The following is a 21,118-nucleotide window of genomic DNA, read 5'->3' as shown; positions in this document are numbered from 1 at the left end:
TTTTTACTTTAAACAGCCACAAAAATTTCATAAAAATATTTTTAAGTTAAATAAAAACGTTGGGGTCCAGAAAAACATCTATTAAAAATATTTTGCTCTGATTTTTTGATTTCAGATGATTCTGTGCTGAGATACAGTGTCCACCGCAAATCCTGTTTTCTAAAAGGCATCCTCGAAAGTGCTCCGTCACCGGATCACTTTTCAATATTTTTCTACGAAAAAATTACTAAATGTTCTTTCAACAATGCTTTGTATAATGCAAAAAATTTGAATACATTTGTTTGAACGATAGCTCTAGAAAAAAATCGTGAAAATGGTGTATTTTTATACCCGTTAGACCCTACCCCCCCCTTAAGGTTGACTCGAACTGGGTTTCGACTTTTTGAATATTGAATTTTTTTTTCGAAAAAAGCTTAAAAATATTTTAAAGGTTTGTGAAAATGTTCCCATCTTCCGATGCACTTAATTGTTTTTCGATTCTCAATAATGGAAGTAGGAAAACATTCGTGAGACACCTGTTGCCTGATTTTACAAATTAAACGACGGCTATACGCTGGCTTGTTGATCAATTGAAAATCCAATAGCAACCGGACCATCTTCGAGGTTTCTATTACGCCTGGATTAAAATCCACCACAATTCCTAGAAACACTCGTTCAAATTACCGTTGGCTGTGTTGTGGGTATTGTTGATTTATTTTGCTTGATTGATAGGATCGAAGCGAAGCCATTATTGTTGCTATTGTTACGTTCGTTTCGGGAAAATGTCAGTCAACACCACGGCCGTCATTATTTATCGTCGCTTTTGGATTGAACAAGGAAGCACACAGCCTCTAGAAAATTGCAGAAGCATCAATTAATGAGAAAATTCTTGGAAAACTTTTCATTTCGTTGTTGTCATTTGTGATACCGGGGATCAATATCTGGAAGGTTTTTAAAATTGTTATCTATTGAAAAGTTAAGCAGATTTACTAAATTTTCCTCAACCTTCTCAAACGACAGAAGAAAAATTTAATTCTTTGAAAGACCCCATCAATACAATACTAGTATGTAAAATTTATTTAACTTACAATACTTTGAATGTTATTTTCCGATTGGATTTATATTCAAGCTTTTGAGTCTGATAATAGAATTTTAACGGACGTATTGTGAACAGTATTCTTACAATTTCAGTATCAGACTCAAAAGCCAACAAGCAAAAAAGAATATAAACCCAATTGTAAAATGACATCAAAAGTAATTATCTTTTGTGCTGGGAATCCATCGTTTAAACAGTACGTTTTATTAGGAAAAATTGGTGATAAAATTTTGGCATTAATTTGTTTTAATCTTTATATGGTAATAAGAATAACTTTCGTACACAAGTAGTAGTGATCTATTTTTTTCCTATCACATTTTTGCTCAAACATTGCATGAATAAAAAAAAATTAAAAATATTATTTTTCAATTCTATTTGATTATTCATTTTTAAGTCCCTTTACATAAACAGTTTTTCCTGTTAAATAGAAACTTTTGAAAATACATATATCCTAAAATCTTTCTAATGATGATTAGAATTTGTATAAAGAATCCTTGAGCAACAAAATAGAATACTTACTTTCATCAAAGGTTGATCCCATACAAACTCCGTTTCGCTTTCAACTTGGAATATGTCATGAAAAGTTTATATGAAAGTCAACAGCCAAGCATTTTCACTTCGGATTTCATTGTTAAGTAATAATTGCAAAAATATTGGACGATCACTTTTTCTGTCGTCTGCTACTAAATATGATATCAGGAATCAATTGACCGTTCCGAAAATCCCCATGTACAAATTTCGATTCGATCGTTGCATAACAACGCAATTATTGCCAAAAAGTTAAACCCCTTTCGATGGCCTCTTATACAATCTTTGATATCTGAAATTGATTGCCCTTCCCTCAAAACTCCCGCGAGCAAATTTTCAAAGCAATCAATTGCATAATAACGTCAATATTGCTAAAACCAGTGAAAAATAATTACTATGGACGACCCCTTTCCTCGACCCCTGGCAAAACATTTGACATCTGAAATCGATTGCCCGTCCACGAAAACTATCGTGTGCAAATTTTTATCCCAATCCGATGTCAAATAACGCCGATATTGCAAAAACATTGAAAGGTTTATATGGACGACCCCTTTTGCCGGCCCCTTACACAGAATTTGAAACCTGAAATCGATTTCTCGTCCCTCAAAACTTTTGTGTACAAATTTTCATCTTAATCCGATGTATAATAACGACAATATCGCATTAACAGTGCAAATTTCTATGTGCAAATTTGCATCCCAATCCGATGTACGAAACCTCAATATCACTAAAATATTGATAAGTTAATATGGACGACCCCTTTTGTCGGCCCCTTACACTGAATTTGATACCTCAAATCGATTGCACGTCACTCAAAACTATCGTGTACCAATTTTCATCTGAATCGTATTCATAACATCAATATCGCAAAAACAGCAAACAGTTAATATGGACGGCCCCTTTGGCTGACTCCTTCTTACACAAAATTTGACACCTGAAATCAATTGCTCGTCTTTCAAAACATTCATGTGCAAATTTTCAACACAATCCGCCGAAAAGTAGCCTTGTATGTCTTGTATGGAAGATCACCTTCAGAAGGGGTCATCCGAAAATCTTAAAATATTTTTCATCATTCCTGGTGCTAATGAGCATCCATGCCAAATTTCAGACCTCTAGCTCTTAAGACGACTTTTAGACTATGTTTTTAAACGAAGAAACATTTTTATCAAATAGGGGAGGAGCGGGCTATATGCGCCTATTAAGCAGAACACTAAAATCTATGTATATTATAATTTTATGGACTTAACCAAAAATTAGGGTTGCCATACTATAGAAGCCCAAACTTTATCAAATCTGTTTTAGATCTTCAATTCTCTCTTAAGATGTTATTCAGAGCTTAGATTTGAAGGTTCATTGATAAAAATCATTTGTTTATTCTATTTAACCTGTTATTTTAGGATGGAGGCATTTTACAAACATGATGGAGCATACAAAAACACTCATTATTCCACTATATAATCATTATTAAACCTCCACAAAAGCTGAAATATGTTTAATTTCTAAAGTTCATTTGAGTAAGAAACAAAAACCATCCTAGTTTTTGTTTTAAGCTTCTTTTCGTATGATTTTTAAAAGTCGAAATATTACATCAAAATGTATCAAAACGATTTTTAATTTTTTTTTTAATTTGTAAATTCATAATATTCTTTCTTGCCTTATGTTCTAAGCGTATCACCCTCAAAATGCATTGGTCAGATAAGCTGTCTATATCAGCCATTTCATCAAACAGGTGTAGGGTCATTTAACCCGATAGGCCCATTTAGGAAACCTTTCCCCTACATTGAGTACCAGAATTAAGAAAAAAAATGTTACCATATATCAAGGTAGAACTATCATTTTCCTACCAATTTTTCGAATTTAGATCGTGTACTTTTTTAGTAATTTTGCACTTTTTATTGGCTTTGGGAATTTCAGGGATTTTTAGCGTTTCCCAAGATTTGCTATTATCCGATTTTTTTATTCCCGGAAATTCCCGGTCAGGAAATCCCGGGTAGGACACTCTAATATTCACCCATGCCAAATATGGCTCCATTTGCTTGAATAGTTTTCAAGTTATATGCAAAGTTTTAAAATAACCCCCTCTCTCAATACTCTCTCATACTATCTCCCCACTGGAAGAGGGAGGCGAAACTAAAGTTTCAGGGAAACATTTATCTTACCCAAATACTCTCCCATGCCAAATTTGGTTCAATTTGCTCGATATGTTCTGCAGTAGTAATACAAAAAAAATGTATGGAAAACCCCTCTCCTCTTCCTACGTCCTCTTTGCAAGAAGGATTTTTGATTGCCATGCAAGGAAAATATACAAAAGCTTTGGAATTCGCATTGAGATTTACTAAGGTACAAGAATCAAACTTCAAGCGAACGTATCTCTATTTTGTTCTTAAACTTCAAACAAAATTTTTTTTTGCTAGTTTGACCCTTCAATGCATGACTATTTTAAAATGAGAATTGCAGTTATTGATTCAGTGAAATAATAACATTCTAATTCGAATAACAAAACTCAACAGGTTTGAAGTTGTTATTTTGAGTATTATAAAAGTTATGGTCTATCAAAGTTGAAAAATATTTTTTGAAATTCTTAGTTCATTTCAATACGGTTTTGCTGTTGTCTTCAAAACCTTGTTTATTGGGTGCAGGAAGGTGTTGATGATTAATTGAGTGAGATTAAATAATTTATTAGAGTTTGCAAATCTGAAGAAATAATAGCGATTTTCCAAAAACTACTTTTTTCAGAAAAATAAGGCCGGAACAAATTGCCAATCCTTCTTTTGTCACTCGGAGTTGGAACATCGCGAGGTGGGGGGGGGGGGGGAGACAATAAAAATAATGCGAAAAACAAATAAATTGTAATAAACTACACAAAAGCTTGTACTTGACTTCTGAATTTTTGGCTTCTGATATGAATTTTTCCTTCAGCTATTTATTTGAAATTCAATTTGCAAATCTAAATGAATATTGCGAATGATGAAACTGTTTTAGATCTTTAAATTCTGGATCACTATTATGGAACTGTCCTAGGTTCCAATTCTAAAAAAGAATTAATAGGGTTAAAACACTATATATTGAACACCATCTTTGGGATTCAACGCATTTGTGGCCAATAAATAATAACGAAAGGTTTTTTTTGGAAATTTTTCCGATAGTGTAGCTTAAGCATGTTTCTCAGCTTCGAATCGATATATTTTTTTCGCGGAAATATGTTTTGAAACTATCATTTAAGCCTTTTTATTCAAAATTACTTTTGTGCCAATGCGTCCCAACGCAACGATTGAACACAATGTTTCAAATGTTGAACAGGCAATTTTCTAATTATTGAACACGTAAACATTGAATGTCATAGTATATATTTAGGGGTATTTCGCATGATAGTATGCTTTGAAGGGGCAATTTTGGTTTAGCTAGCAACCAAGAAACAGTTTGTTTATATTTCCAAACACCAACCGATGTTTGTTTTATAACTGGTACATGCATTTCTTTACAAAACGAGTACTGCAAGATTGAACGTTCAATAATTGAAACATTGGCGTTTTCTGTGATCCAATGATTGAACGTTAAATTTTAAGAAAATAGGGATAATAAAGACTGCCACTCTTCCAGAAATCATTCAAAAAGACTTAGTTGAAAACACTCATATTATTATCTACGACACGATCGACCGTAACGAGCTATGGAAAATCATGGACGAGAACGGCTTTTCCGGGAAGCTGATCAGACTGATCAAGGCGACGATGGATGGAACGCAGTGCTGTGTGCGGATTTCGGGTGAATTGTCGAGTTCATTCGAATCGCGCAGGGGGCTTCGACAAGGTGATGGTCTATCCTGCATGATGTTCAACGTGGCGCTAGAAGGTGTTATTCGACGAGCGGTGGGCGAAACGCGGGGCACGATTTTCAACAGATCCAGTCAACTTATCTGCTTTGCCGATGACATTGATATAGTCGGCAGATCATCTGCGGCGGTGGAGGAGATCTACCGCAAACTGAAACGCGAAGCAGGAAGGATTGGGTTGATGATTAATACGTCCAAGACGAAGTACATGCTGGCCTGCGGATCCGAGACCGACCGAACCCGCTTGTCCAGTAATAACAAGGTCACGATCGACGGCGACGAGCTGGAGATAGTCGAAGACTTTGTCTATCTCGGCTCACTGGTGACTGCAGACAATGACACCAGCCGTGAGATCCGGAGGCGAGTTATCAGCGGAAGTCGTGCCTACTATGGACTCCACAAGCAACTGCGGTCGAGAAGACTTAGCCCTCGCACGAAGTGTAACCTGTATATGACGCTCATTAGACCGGTTGTTCTCTACGGGCACGAGACATGGATATTGCTCGAGGAGGACCTGCGTACACTCGGAGTATTCGAGCGACGAGTGTTAAGAACCATCTTTGGCGGCGTACAGGAGAACGGAGTGTGGAGGCGAAGGATGAACCACGAGCTCGCGCGACTCTACGGCGAACCCAGTATCCAGAAGGTGGTGAAGGCTGGTCGGATACGCTGGGCGGGACATGTTGCGAGAATGCCGGACGACTGTCCTGCAAAACAGGTGTTCGCTACGAATCCGGTAGGAACAAGACGAGCGGGAGCGCAACGAGCGAGGTGGTTAGACCAAGTGGAGCGTGATCTGGCGAACGTGGGGTGCCCGAGAAATTGGAGAACGGTTGCTATGAACCGAGTGAATTTTAGGAATTATGTTCGTCAAGTTATGTCGTGAGACGGAATACTATGTAAATAAATAAATAATAATTATTATCGAAAAAGTTTATTTGTCTTTAATCCAATTTTTCTCCCAATCAAAAAAGGCTGTTTTCTTCATCCAGTCGAAAAACCAAGCCAAAATTTGATAACACATTCTAGTTCCAGGGATTGTGGCTTTAAGAGTCCGAAATTCTTGATAAAAATTTGAAAAGAGGTAGAAACAGTGGCACCAAAATTTATAATTAATTTTTCTACTAGATTATATTAATTGATAAATGTTTTACGAGTGTTCAGTATCTGGTACCTGTTCAATAACTAGTGCTTCTACCCTAGTTCTTATATTGTTATAGTTATATTTTTTTTTTATGGAATATAGAAAATGCATCTAGTGGAAGTTTGAAATGCAAAACCAAGATTCGAATCAGGTTTTTTTCCAAACTGTATTTCAAGAACAAAACACTATGTAAAGAATGCGAAATCTGATCACAGACATCGAATTTTAATGTTTGAAACCACAAATTTCGTAATTTTTCTAATCTATTTTCTCCAATATTCACCAATATCCGAATTGTTCGATAAAAATCATAAAAAGCACTTAAAAAACTTTATTTTTAAACACGTCATTCAATTTGGTATCAAATTTTGAGTTTCCAAAGAGACGTTCATGTTCATCTAGATGAAATTCGCTCAAAAAACTGGAACGTAAAATACATAATTCTTATAAGTAAAATCTAATTTCCGTCTGATTTTGCAAATAAAATGAACTAAATCGGGCAATATCTGGGCAATCTGGCAAGCTTAGTCTTATCTTATTGAAATTCGATATTCGGGACTCAATTTCAAGTAGGTAATTTTCTGAAAACTGTACTAGAATTGTGGACCTGTAATAAGATTGTTACTCTTGACTCATTTTAATCTTTTATCAAAATTTCATTAAGAATTTGAAATTTTGAGTTAAGAGATAAACATTTCCGTTGGCATTATAAGACCCTCATGGGAGGGTGGTTTAACTCCCAACCTCCCCCCCTCACGTTCCTACGGCCAAGTTCTATACTAACCGATTATACTTTATTTTCAATCTCATGATGGTTTTACTTCGTTTTTTCCAGATTTTGCCAGCAGAAATTTCATTAAAGACGCTTTTAAGTGACTTAAAAACAATCAAGTTTTGTTAACTTCGAAACAGCTGTATCCAGAGAAGTATTGGGCCAAAAAGTAGCATAAACTGAAGGAGTAGGATGCAGCCACCTAAAATACAGATTGAACGAAGTATAAGTTGGAAAAATTGATCAATATCATGACTGAGAAAAGTGTGCGCTGGCCGATGGGAGATACCAAGAATATCTAAAGTAGAAATATTTCTTACAGAAAAAAACGGTAAAGAATTTATTTCAAATTTTTTCATGAATTGTTTAAGATTACCTTTATTTCCTTCATAGAAAAAAAAACATCAAACGAATGGTTTTTGAGATTCACGAATCAGTATCTGTCCCATTTCTAAATGAACTAAGCTTTAAATCCTCTTATAGTCCATGTTCACTCTCGGCCAATAACAAAAACGTTTCGTTTCCCGTAGGAAACACATTTTGACATTTGACAGTTTGAAAATCTTTGTTCAAAATTAAACTAGAATACAAATAACATCAATTTGTGCAATACTGTTTCAACTGTGAAATAGAGGGAATCCGTTTTCCTTATATTGAACCAATCTCATCTAACTATGTAGGTACCGAAAACGTTCAATAAGCTCTCACCACCATCTTGATCCTTCGCTGTTGTTTGCTCAATGGAAGTTACAGGTTTTTACAAGAAACGAAACATTGCAAACAAATAGCTGCTCCGGATCCCGCTGGGTACACTTGAACGTGCTCTGCTCATATTCCTCTCGGCGGCAGTGGCATCAACATCAATCCCGAGCTTCCTCCCACCTACTAGGCAGTACCAGTTTATCCAGCCAAAGATTGGGGTTTAGCAGCTCCCAAAAGAGCCATGCCGTCGCTCGTGGTGCTGCTGCGTGGGTGTGGTATCATAATGTTGTCGTATGGTTTGTGTACCGATACATACATTTGCCACAGAAAGGTATCGGCTGGCTGCGAAAGACACCTCTCAGACTTTCATGGGGAAATTTTCCACACAATATCGAACGATGCACATGACAAGATTGAATTCAACTCGATTTTGGAAGCTTTTTGGATGTTCGATGATGTTCCAGAAACTTTACTACCAATTTTTTTTTTATTCTAAACCCACACGAGGAGAGCTCTTTAAATTCAAAAGATCAATGGATGTTTTGACACGGATTGGCAAAATAATCATCATCCAGCAATTGAATTCATCAATTCTGGATTCGGTAAACAGCCAGTAAGATCGATATCGGCTATAATCCCAGTACACGACGATATCACATAAACGTTTTCCCAGGAATTAAATGGCATAGAAAATTCACCAAAGACACCGCATTGAAAAAGCTCATCAAAGTGAAGTGAGTCGGATCGAGGTTCACCAGAAAAAAAATACCATCCACCCACCTCTATGCAGTTTATCTTCGGCCAAGAGGATCATCCCATCCTCTTTGGAGGATTTCTCGGTTCCCGGGACAATCCCGAGGCAGATGATTTTGATTCAATTTAATTTCCATTGATTACGGTTCTCTTGCTTCAGTCGACCGTGCTCAGTTAGCCATCTACGTGTACTATCTGATATTGTTTGGGACTGGCAAATGGCGACCGTCACTCGTTTCTTGGTCATTTTTTCATCTGTCCTCAAATTGGGGTCCAAGGTTTAATGGTTGTACATATATTTGTTCTTTTGTCTCCTCTCTGTCGCTAGACCCCATTCCGGGCATTCCTCACTTCGAATCAAAGCCATGTGACTTGTGTTCATGACACTATTTGCATTTGCCAATTCCATTTCCAGATTCGTGAAAGATGTCGTCGACAGGACTCTCCGATTGGGAGATGGGGACCCGGGGACAGGGGACTATCGACATAAAGAGAAATTTATACCGCCTAGCGGCTCCGGGAGAAAATTGAAATTTATGTGAGCCCATACCGGGACTGACCATTTCGTTTGTCGGTACTGGAGCCAACGATGGAAAGAAAAAAGAAAACACCAGGCAAAATCAAATAAATGAACGAAATGTCATCAAGCAAACACACGGCACTCAGCACAGAGACTGATGGACGAACCGTAATAAAAATTGGGTTTTTTTATTTGTTCCTGTATTGGTTGCTGGATAAAATCGATGACAGGATCAGCGGCCTCACTCTTCTGTCAATGATGTCGAGTGACTTATTTGCCGAAAATCCTTTTGGCCATGAACCTATTTTATCACAGAAGGGGCTTAGGTGACATTTAGATAATTGAAGAAATTGAGCATTTGCTTTAAATAAGATATCTTCTAGTGAACTTTTAACATTTTTTACGCGAGAGTGTGATCCAATAAGCACTTAGATTGACCAAAACTATTTAAATCACGTCAGTGGCTCCTAGAAAATCTCCCAGAAGTTACGAAAATAAAATTCAAACGCACCGAAAGGCCTCCCTTGGGCCAGATCCTAACTCCACGGATCCTCTGAAGAGGGTGATGAAAATTTCCACTCAAGTTCACAGGAACCATTTAACAAATGCCTATTTGACTTGATTCTGATATTTCTGTGAAGCATTTTGTTTTTTTTTTCCTATCAGCTCATGTTATCTATACAAGTATTGATAAAAGATAACTGGCAGAACTAGAGAACATTTCAAAGATTTTGAAAATAAAGGTTTTAATCTGATGATCAACTTCCACGAAGACCGCGAGTAATTTTGACCTCTGAGATAAAAGTTATAGAAGTTTTATTTTGTCGATTTTTTCTAATTCTTCTTCTTTTTTTTCGGAGATTTTCACCCGGTTGGATGATTCATCCCGTAAGACTTTCCAACCCAAGTAACACAGATCAAGCTAACTAGCATTTCGATGTTTTATTATGGTTTTATTATGGCTTTTTCCGTTCTATTACGTTTTTATTATGGTCATGCAAAATGCTTATATTCTTGAATCGACCATCTGTTTTCAGATTGTTTTGAAAACGCTCATAAATCTTCCATTGAACATACTGTTTTAGTTATTTTGAAAGAGTAAGGAATGCTATGTTTAAACTATAATAAAACACAAATTTAGAAGTTTGCTCCAAGCTTTCTTTTGCATGTTCTATAATAGCACTCAGTGCCTGATTATTAAACCCAGGGTGAGTCAGTAGGGTGGGTGCATATTGAGGAAAAGTAGGCAAGGGGTACCAAAAGTTTCTCATTGGTGGGGGGTGGAGACGGAGCGTTTTTTGACAGCGAATTGTTCGTCTACCATGCCTACGATTACGATTGCCTGTCACAAGATGGACGATTCCGTGCATTGGTATAAGAACACACCTGAAGCTTTACCTGCCTTGATTAAACCGCCATAAAACTTAGTGATAGTTCTCGATCAAGATGTCAAAACAGGACACGCTCAGATTAGATAAAACATATTTGAATTGGAATTCCCATTTTTACACATTTTTGATAAGTTCTGTGTGTTGATTTTGAGTTAAAATGATAAAAAATTATAAAAATCTATGAAAACTTCGAATTACCGCAAGTGGAATGAATAACTCTACAATATGAGTATTGAGTGAAAGGGTTCAAATAGGAGGAACAAAATTTGTTGCTTGACGCCTTCATTAATACAAGATGGCGGCTTCCGCTTTTATTTTCAAAGCTGTAAATAACTGAAAATATCATGAAACCTTTTTAATATTGTTATCAGTAGAAAGAAATAAACCAGTAGAAGTCGAATTTCAAGATGGCGGCTACCACTCAACTTGAAAATACTGTAAATGACTGAAAATCGCCTGAAACCCTTACAATATGGGTATTAGTTGAAAGAGATGAACCAGTAAAAGTCGAAGTTCGTTATTTGACGCCATCCAAATTCAAGATGGCGGTTTCCGCTGAACTTTAAAATGTTGTAAATGACTTATAATCGTATGAAACCCCAACAATATTGGTATTGTGTGAAAGGGCTAAACGAGTAATAGTCGATTTTCTCTTTTTGCTTTACTCTGAAATGCTGTAAGTGACTCAAAATCGCACAAAACAACCACAATACAGATCCCGATCGTTTTTGGCAACATTCGATTTCGGCAACATCCGATTTTGGCACATGTCCCTAAATCAAACAAATAACAGAAACAACATTACCTTATAGTTTTCGCTATAATAGGACTAATACAATTTAGACATAATAGCATGATAGGAATAATAGAATGACATAAATGGTAAAAAACAAAAACTATCGACAAAACACGAAAAGTGCTAAATGCATCAAAAACATGATAAAAAATGTAGTACTAAGTAAAAACAAAGTTGGGAAAAAACTCGTTCGTTTTGACAACACAAAATGTTCGAGCGGGTTGCCAAAAACAATCAGGGTCTGGTTCTTCTAGTTTATCCCTTTCAACGAATACCAATATTGTAAAGCTTTCGTGCGGTTTTTAGTCATTTGTAGAATTTTAAAGCTCAGTGGAAGCCGCCATCTTGGATTTCAAGATGTCGTTTGATAGAAAACTTCTACTCGTTTGGTCCTTTCACACAATGCCCATATTGTGGGAGTTTCATGCGATTTTCAGTGTTTAACAGCATTTTAAAGTCCAGTGAAAGTCGCCATCTTGGATTTCGAGATGCACCTGATAGTGAAATTTGACTTCTTCTAGTTTAGCCCTTTAGCCAATACCTATATTGTGGGGGTTTCATGCGATTTTTAGTTATTTGCAGCATTTTAAGGTTCAACGAAAGTCGCCATCTTGGATTTCAAGATGATCTGATAGAGAAATTCCACTTTAACTAGTTAAGCCATTTTACCCAAAGACCATATTGTGGGAATTTCAAGTGACTTTCAATGATTTCAATCATTTTATAGTTCAGTGAAAGCCGTAATCTTGGATTCAAGATGACGCCTGATAGCGAAATTTGTATTCTACTCTTTGATCCTTTTCAACTTATTCCCATATTGTGGGAGTTTCATGCGATTTTCAGTGATTAACAGCATTTTAAAGTTCAGTGGAAGACGCCATCTTGGATTTCAAGATGGCGTCGAAAAGAAAAAAATCGGCTTCTTCTAGTTTAGCCCTTTCAACCAATACCCATATAGTGGTTGTTTAATGCGACTTTTTGTCATTTACAGCATTAAAAGTTCAGCGGATGCCGCCATCTTGGATTTCAAGATGGCGTCTGATAGCTAAATTCGACTTCTACTTGTTTAGCCCTTTCACCCAATACCAATAATGATCGGGTTTCATGCGATTTTAAGTCATTTACAACATTTGAAAGATCAGCGGAAGCCGCCATCTTGGATTTCAAGATGGCGTCAGACAACGAAATTCGACTTCAACTCATGATTTATTCCACGGGTGATTAACAACCAATCCGTTCACGCAGAGAAAACTTGGATTTTGAAACAAAACAAAACTGACTTTGAATCAAAAAATTCATTTTTTGGAATCAAACTCTTGTTTTCTTTGAATCAATGAATTATGGTTTTGATCCAAATGAATAATTTTTGAAAGAAAGAATAAATTTTTTGAATCGAATAATTTTGGACTTTGATTTTAAAGAAATTCTTTGATTTAAAAGACATTTGTTCAATTGCATATTTCTTTTGAAACAAAGTAAATTTTCTTTTAACCAAAGAAAAATGCTTTAGAAGGAAAGGAATAATTTCTTTAAATAAAAACTTCAAACTTAGAGTTATTTTGGATTGAGCAAGAAGAATAAAACAGAAAAATAGAATTGAGTTTGGCCGGTTGTGTTAAAAATCTAAACCAGTTAATCAGAGTTAGCTAAGGAGAATTCAGGATGAAGAATGGTAAGTGTATCCGTTAATAAAAAAGGGAATATTTAAGAATTTCTATAAGCGCTTGCATTGTTACAGGACCACTGCTGATTCCACCCCAAATTCAGCGGTTAGTTTATCTTCGGCCCGATCTTCAGCGGCAACTACCAGTCGAATAGCGAGGAAAGCCAGCAACGAGACTTGCTTCCGGAAGTCAGCCCACGAAGAAATGCCTTTACGCCAGACTGGTAAACTTTGTCACCGAAATTTAAGATCGGATCATTCAATTATTTATATAGTGAACCAGTGTTTTTTTTAAGTTCGTGAATAAAAAAGAATTAAAAATGTTATATTTCTCTTTTTATTATTTAAAATTCCTAATAGGAACTTCGGAACAACAGAAAATATTTCTTCCAATTGGAATAAATGGGAAAGAGTTCAATGAATAAATGCTTTTAAATCTAAATCTTTGTTACATTGTAGCAAACGAAAACAACTTTGTATTAAATGAAACTGTTTTTTGTTTCAAAGGATTAGAATTTCGATTCAAAGATTTTTCAAAAGGAAAATTCTTCGAAACAAAGAAAAATTCATTTAAACCAAAGGAATTTTTATTTATCCCAAATTCAAAGGAAAAAATCCTTTGTTTTTGCGGCACTTTCCTTTGAAATAAAAAATCTTTTCGCTGCGTGTTTTTATTTTAAATGTCTGTCCTCATTTACTGTACTAAGGATTAACAACTCAGAAATTAGGAACTTATCCTTAGCGTGTAATTGGTTGACTTGCGAATTGACTAACGCCATGCTGGTTGCAAAATCGAAGGGCACAAAATGACGCCGTGTTAATGGATTCACAATGCAAGCATTGGAAAATATTTTTTCAGGCCTATTTTCTATCAATTCCATCATGATTGACCATCAGATTTGACGAGGCGCATTTATTTTAAGATACTATATCATACACATTTTACCTAAAATCTTGACCGGCAGTACAAAAGAGGCTCATAATATGGTTAAAACTTTGGTATTTTAGCTATTAATTTTAGCAGATCATATCTCAATAATGCAATCATCATTCATCAACCATTATGGTTGCTGGAAAAAATAAAAATAAAACTCCGAGAACTCACAGAATCGAAAAAAAAATTCCTAACATGTTTAATAAAAGCTTTTTAAAAGCTTTGGTGACCAACTTTGATGACCATCAATGATATGTCATGATAACGTTTCTAGGGTAAGGCCTAAATTTGGCTTTATTAGAGTCCAGGTGATGTTATAGAATACGCTTTAACTTTTTATGAAGATTAATGCTATAGTCCAAACAAAATTTTGCTGACCATAATAAAGCCAAAATTGTTACTTGGGAATTCTTCGAAATACGGGAATTTTGACGAAATTTTAATGAAAATTTTAACCGAATGAAATCTTTGATATTTTTCGAAGCATAATTAAGTCAAATCGTTTTGACGTTTTCAACAAAGTAGATAAATAAAAATTAAAATCTTCATAACAAGTACCGTAAATTGGGGTAACTTTGATGGCCTTTTTTCATTGCCTTATAAATATTCTAGAAGGGTTTTTTTTATGAAACCTGAAATTTGTAAAATACTTACTGTGGTGAGGAGTATCAAACTTGATTATTAGTTGCGAAATTTTTGAACGTCTCGACTAGCTACAATTACATGTTAATACAAAAGCACGATTCACCTAACTGATTTTATGCCCAATATGTGGCTTTATATTATTTAACAAATATTTATTATGCCACTATCAAAGCTTAAAATTATCAGTTGCAATATTTTTTGTTACTTTAATTTGTCGGCCTTAGCGGTGAAAAGTGATGTCCTTTTTAGAAGGGACATCTAAAGATTATGAAATTTTTATATAGGTGGATAGAAGGTTAGATGAAATGAAAGATGTTGAAAATGAGCGGGTGGAATTTATTTAGAAGCATATCATCACATATCAAATTTTTGTTGCTCACGGGTCTACTACTATGTAGCGGTAGATACAGATAGAGTTGCATCTACCACCACACATTAGTAGGCCAAGCGTGGTCCGCCCTCTTTGACCAAAAAAGAAATAAAAACACGACATCATAGCATCGGTGATAGGTCACTATCAGACTATCGACCGTACCGTTTCGCATCCAAACCCCGGATGTAACAAATGCGAAGATAACAAACTGAGAAGACTATACATCGATAGATGCGTTTCTGAGTTAAAGGGAGTATATCTGAGCGATCACATATCATCTTTTTGTTCGTCCGCACTGCAAGTTTTCTCTTGTGGGGCGGACCACGCTTGGCCTACTAATGTGTGGTGGTAGATGCAACTCTATCTGTATCTACCGCTTTATAGTAGTAGGCCCGTGAGGAACAAAAATTTGATATGGGATGGAATGCTTCTAAATAAATTCTACCCGCTCATTTTCAACATCTTTCATTTCATCTAACCTTCTATCCACCTATATAAAAATTTCATTATCTTTAGATGTCCCTACTAAAAAGAACATCACTTTTCACCGCTAAGGCCGCCAAATTAAAGTAACATACAAACATATTACGGTGGTTAATCTCTTCACGCAATATTTTTTGTTTTGATTAAATAAAAAAAAACACATTTTTAGCTGCCAACGCTTGCATTCAAAAAAGCATAATGATGCTCCGCTACATTTATGAATGAAAGATTTTTTTTTATTTTAGCTGCAAAAACCAAAGAAAATAAGAATTTTTAGTAGTTTTCTGTATACACTGAATATTTCTGTTGTCTTATTTTTGAAAGTTCACTGCTTAAGTGCTTAAATGAGTACCTGATATTTTTTTCTGTTCAGGTTTTCTTTTGTAGGAACTAAGTGAACAAGTGAACAAATCCAAATTATATCAAAATAAAGGGTGTCCCACAGCATATGCAAACGCTATAGAAAATCACTCATTGAATTTTTGCTTGAAAATTTGCTCAAAAAAAGCTGTAAGTGTGTAGTTTACAAGGTATTTTTTTGTTATTTTTCTGTATTTTAAATAAAACATCGACAAACAAAGAACCATGAGTCAATTTTATTTTGCGCAAATCTTTAGAAAAATATTCAATTTATTAAATAGGCGGGACATTCGAAAACAACTTGTAGTCGTACTGCAACTGTGAGTTTTGTGATTTAAAGTTACTACACAGCTCTGGGAACCAACAGAAGAAGATTAGGGGGTCGAAAGATTTTTTTATCAATAATTAAAACCTACAAGCGAGTCCGTACAGAGCGGCTCCATACAAAGTTTTGATCAAACCTGTTTTCAATGTTTTTTTTTGCATTTTTGATGATAGTTCATTAGATTATTAATAGAATTTTACAAAAAAAATATATCTAAATTTAGCACCATGAATCTCAATGGAAAGAGATTTCCTTTTAAGAGATCCATATTAAAATGACATTTTACTATTATTATTACTATACAACAACAATAAAACAAATTACAAAAAAAATTAATGAGATTTTAAATGCTTTACTAAGATTTTACATAAATTATTGCTACAAAAATTAAAAAAATAGGCACTTAAGACTAACTTTGTTCGACTTTTTTTTAACGACTTAATTTAGTTTTGAATATTTGGAGTAACTTGTTTTTGAACATGGAACGAGAATTGGTTTCTTTTAATTCGTTAGGTAAGGAGTTATATTTTGTAGGACCAATGAAAGAAATTCTTTTCTGACCTAAACTAGTTGATGATCGACATCGTTGTAATTGATTTAAATGGCGAGTATTATGTGTTCTTATTGCTGTCAAGAAATGAATATTTCGGATGATCGTTGTTGAGTGTAGACTATCAAAGACGTACATTATAGTTTGAAAGTCACAAATGTCTACTAGAGGTAAAATATTATGGGATGTGGTTGAGTAAATGAGTCTAGTTGGATAAAGCAAAGGAAGCTTGTAGATATTTTTTAAACACCGATTCTGTAAGGTTTGAAGTTTTTGGAGATTTGATTGTTATGCGCGTCCCCAAACTAGTAAAAGATAATTTAGCAAAGAGTGAATGTATGCATAGTAAAATTTCAGCAGAACATGTTGAGGTTCAAAGTTTCTTAATCTTCAAAGTACACCACAGAGGAGGGGAATTTTTTTCTCTAAATTTTTTATGTGGCAATTCCAAGAAAGAGTTTCATCTAAATGTAACCCGAGATATTTAAAGTTCTTTACCTTGAGTATCACAAACTCGTTCATGTGTGGGTCCCGGTGGGGAGGTAAAATGTTTCTAATAGAATGAAATAACATGTACTTAGTTTTTCGTAGTTTAATGAAAGAAGATTACTGTTAAAATTCATGGATAACAATTTAAGATCATGTTCTAAATTTACGATTATTGTGATTGGGGATTTCCCTGTACAGAAAAGAGCTGTATCATCAGCGAATAACCATGCTGTCCCTATTAGTGGAAGATTAAATATATCATTGATATGTTGCCAGCGCCGTGTCGAATCCCTCGATCGGTAGTGTCCCATCACCACACCAAGACGTTTAGACGTTTCGAAATGTCAATCGCTTGTCACGAAGTTAGAGGTAAAAAGAAATTGTTTTTTGGAAAGTGACATGATGAGCAAAGAACGTGGTTTTCAAGTTCGTATATTAATACATAAAAATTCCCATGTTATAATACCATAAGAATCTAAGGAGAATTTAACCAGGTCAGTACAAACATTGTAGTAATCAGGAAATATACTTATATATTACAATTGTACCCTAGATCGCAGGTTGTTATAGAGATTTGAGGTCGCGATTAAAGCGTAGGTTAGAAGTGCACACTTCGTACTGCTTCCAAGAAACGGTGAGCAATTATCAAACTTGAATGTTAAATATTGTTCTTACCAGTTTTCCTACATCAATTTAGGAACCCTTAAGTTTATATTCCTGGCTTAACCGATGAGAAACATAAGGAAAAGAATTACAAATGTTCACTAAATGTAAGTCTAGCTCAAACAGTGGAATTTCATTATCTAACCTATGAAATATTTGCAGGAGAATTTTAATCGCTACAAGAATAAAGGAGATTAAGATTCCACAAGAAACGTTTATTCAATTCCAAGTTGGCAAGGCCAACAGATATATAGAAGAAAAAGAATCGGCCCTATATTGCTGCCTTGAGGTAAACCAACGCAGATGTTTTTAGATTCACTTTCTGTTCCTTCGATAACGACAAATTGTTTTCGGTTATCAAGATAGCTACGAATTAAATCATTAGCTAATTCCCTTATTCCATATTTGTACATTTTAGCCAACAAAATTTCATGATTTAGCGTATCGAATGCTTTCTTTAAATCGAGAAATAATGCACCAACTATATTTTACGAATCGATTTCCTTGATTATAGAGTCAACTTACTCAGAGATTGCAACGAGTGTGCCAGATCCAGGTTTTAAACGGTATTGTTGTTTATAAAGATCAAGAAAATTTATAATTCTTTTTACCATTAATTTCTCAAACACCTTTCTGAAATTGGCCGGTAGTTATTGGCATCATCCGAATCACCAGACTTAAAAATAGGAGTAACTTTGGCTACTTTAAGGCACTCTGGAAAGCTGCCTGTTTCAATGATTAAGTTGAAAAATTTCGTTAAAATATAAGAAAATGGAACGTTACTATTTTTTAACACGCTTGTAGGGAAAAAAATCTGGTCCGCAGCTTATTTTTGTTTTTTAGAGACAGAATGATAAGATTAACTTCATTTTCATCGATTGGTTGTAGGAAAAAAGAGTTTCGCACCTCATTTATATTAGATAAAACATCAAATTTCGATTCAGTGGGAATTTCCTGGGCAAGATCTGATCCAATTGAAGAATAATAACTGTTAAATTTGTCAGGAACATGTTTTTTGTCGGTTATAAGTTCACCATTGTCTGTAAGCTGAATTTGCGACGATTTTTTTTATTTTCCTAAGAGTTGATGAATGTTTTTCCAAAGTTTGGGGGTATTATTTAGAAGATTTTCAAAGTAGAGCCGCTTACATGTTTGCTTTTTGTGGTGTAATTTTTTGTTGATATGTGTATATCATTGGGATGATTTTTCACACGTTTCAGATAATTATCTTTCAGCTTTATCTATGCCCAAAGATCGAAAGACATCCAAGGACAATAACTAGCACAAACTTAAAGTAAGATTTCTCAGAAAATTGAAAAAGTTTTCATAAAGTTTCCTGCAACAATAACTAACGAGAAAAATACATGATCCAGTATGGTAAATGGAAATGATTAGCATAAAAATGAGAAAATTTTCCACAGTTCTGCAAAAAAAAAATTGTGGGATCACTTCCAAACCCATGCGTTATCCGCTGTCAGAACACCAAATCCGCTCCAGCTAATTTACATTGTTAATCTTTTAGTAATTAATTTCAACCAGCAATGCCAGCCATCTCTTCTCCATACGGATCAGCAGCACGGTTTGATGACTCCATTATGTTTTACTGATGCTTAATTTCTTTCTTCGTCGTTTTGTCTGTTTGGGAGATGATGGCGGTATCATTTTTTTTTCGAAAGAAATATTTTCGAATACAGAGCGTAGGACACGATAAGGGTGTAATTCAATCTTAAAAATAGCACTTTGCATGGGTCCGTTTTGGCCTTGTAGGAGAAAAGACTACAAAAAAGCGCACAAAAATGGTGGACCAACAATTTGCGTTCTGCGGTCCAGGGTTTCTTTTCTGTTTCGTGGAAGGATTCAACAAAAGTTATGAATTAATTACCTTAAGAAGAATTTATATCCCTTGGCTGGTGGTGCTCCTTGACTGGGTAAATATTTTCCGTCCGGAGGTTTTTCCCTTCACTTCGTTCAGATGGGAAGGAAACCAGAAGAGCTCTGAAGAATATCACTGCACTTCAAGTGTCCTTTCGAGAAAAAAATATAACTCACTGAAACAGCAACACCATTGCATGGCTCATCGTGCAAATAATCCAGAAGAGTTCTTTTAAAGCACCTCGCAAGATGACACCATCGGGTAAGAATTTCACATCGCCATCCTGGCAGCAAGGAAAATTTTCCGAACAACCCACACGCTTGGAAAAGCGAGAATTTTTGTCCCAGGCGCCCAGCAGTCCTTCTGGGGCGCAATTTTTTACTCTGCTATTTTGGCGTTTCGAAGCGCTCCCTGGAAGCAGACAGAGGGATGATGGGGGAAAAATAGGAGCAGCCTGGGATGGCCAAACCACCTGCTGCCCTCAGCTGCTGCCTTAGAGCACTTCTTCCTTGTAGCTACTCACACACAATCAACTAAACCACCCCTGGACTCAGAGACCCGATACCCGTTTCGGTCGCCGCGCGGAGCTTTCGGCGGAAAATTTTCACCCAGACGACCCAGGTTCTATCCAAGGATGAATACCGAACGACGCGAATGGCGTTCACTGATTGTGAATGGAAAATCATGTCGGGACGGTTTTTATCTTCCCATTTCGTGCGGCTGTATTCGTGGCAGCGGAAAATTCGGAGCGAATGAGAGAGCTTTTGTATTTTTCCTTGATGATCCTCAAAACTGTCCCAGTGTAGGCTCTCGAGCAGCTGAGCAAAACATGGTTAATGACCAGACGTCGTTGAATGGTGGGAAAACTTAGACGAAAAACGAAAAACTAAATTTTTTGTCAATAACGTGTCATTGTGATAATAGTTTTGTCATTTTTTTGGTTGATTTTAAATTTGAAATTTAGTTGCCATTTTTTTTGCATATTTTGAGCAAATTTTTGTGTAATTTCAATGTGAATTCTGTGTAGGTTTTGAGTAAATTTTGTATCATAATGATGTATATTTGGTGTAATTTTTTGAAATACATAAGTTTGAAATTTTTTTTCATAATTTTATGTCATTTCTGTCATTTCTATGATTTTAATCACTTTTGTCATTATTGTTATTTTTATCATTTTTGTCATTTTTGTCATATTTGTAATTTTTGTCATTTTTGTCTTTTTTGACACTTTTGTCATTTTTGTCATT

At 35.3% G+C, this 21,118-nt stretch overlaps 1 protein-coding gene across 1 annotated transcript in view; it reads right to left on the bottom strand.

Moving 5' to 3' along the window:
- Window positions 1-20,559, bottom strand: part of LOC129755284 (midasin) — a 49,295-nt gene extending 28,736 nt beyond the window's left edge. Inside the window, exon 1 of the mRNA XM_055751708.1 lies at window positions 19,881-20,559. The gene's annotated coding sequence lies outside the window, so the exon portion shown is untranslated. The remainder of the gene's footprint in view (window positions 1-19,880) is intronic.
- Between the last annotated feature and the right edge of the window lie 559 nt (window positions 20,560-21,118).

This window comes from Uranotaenia lowii, chromosome 3 (assembly GCF_029784155.1).
Source record: "Uranotaenia lowii strain MFRU-FL chromosome 3, ASM2978415v1, whole genome shotgun sequence".
Taxonomy (NCBI): Eukaryota; Metazoa; Arthropoda; class Insecta; order Diptera; family Culicidae; genus Uranotaenia; species Uranotaenia lowii.
This window is presented reverse-complemented; position numbering and strand designations above follow the sequence as displayed.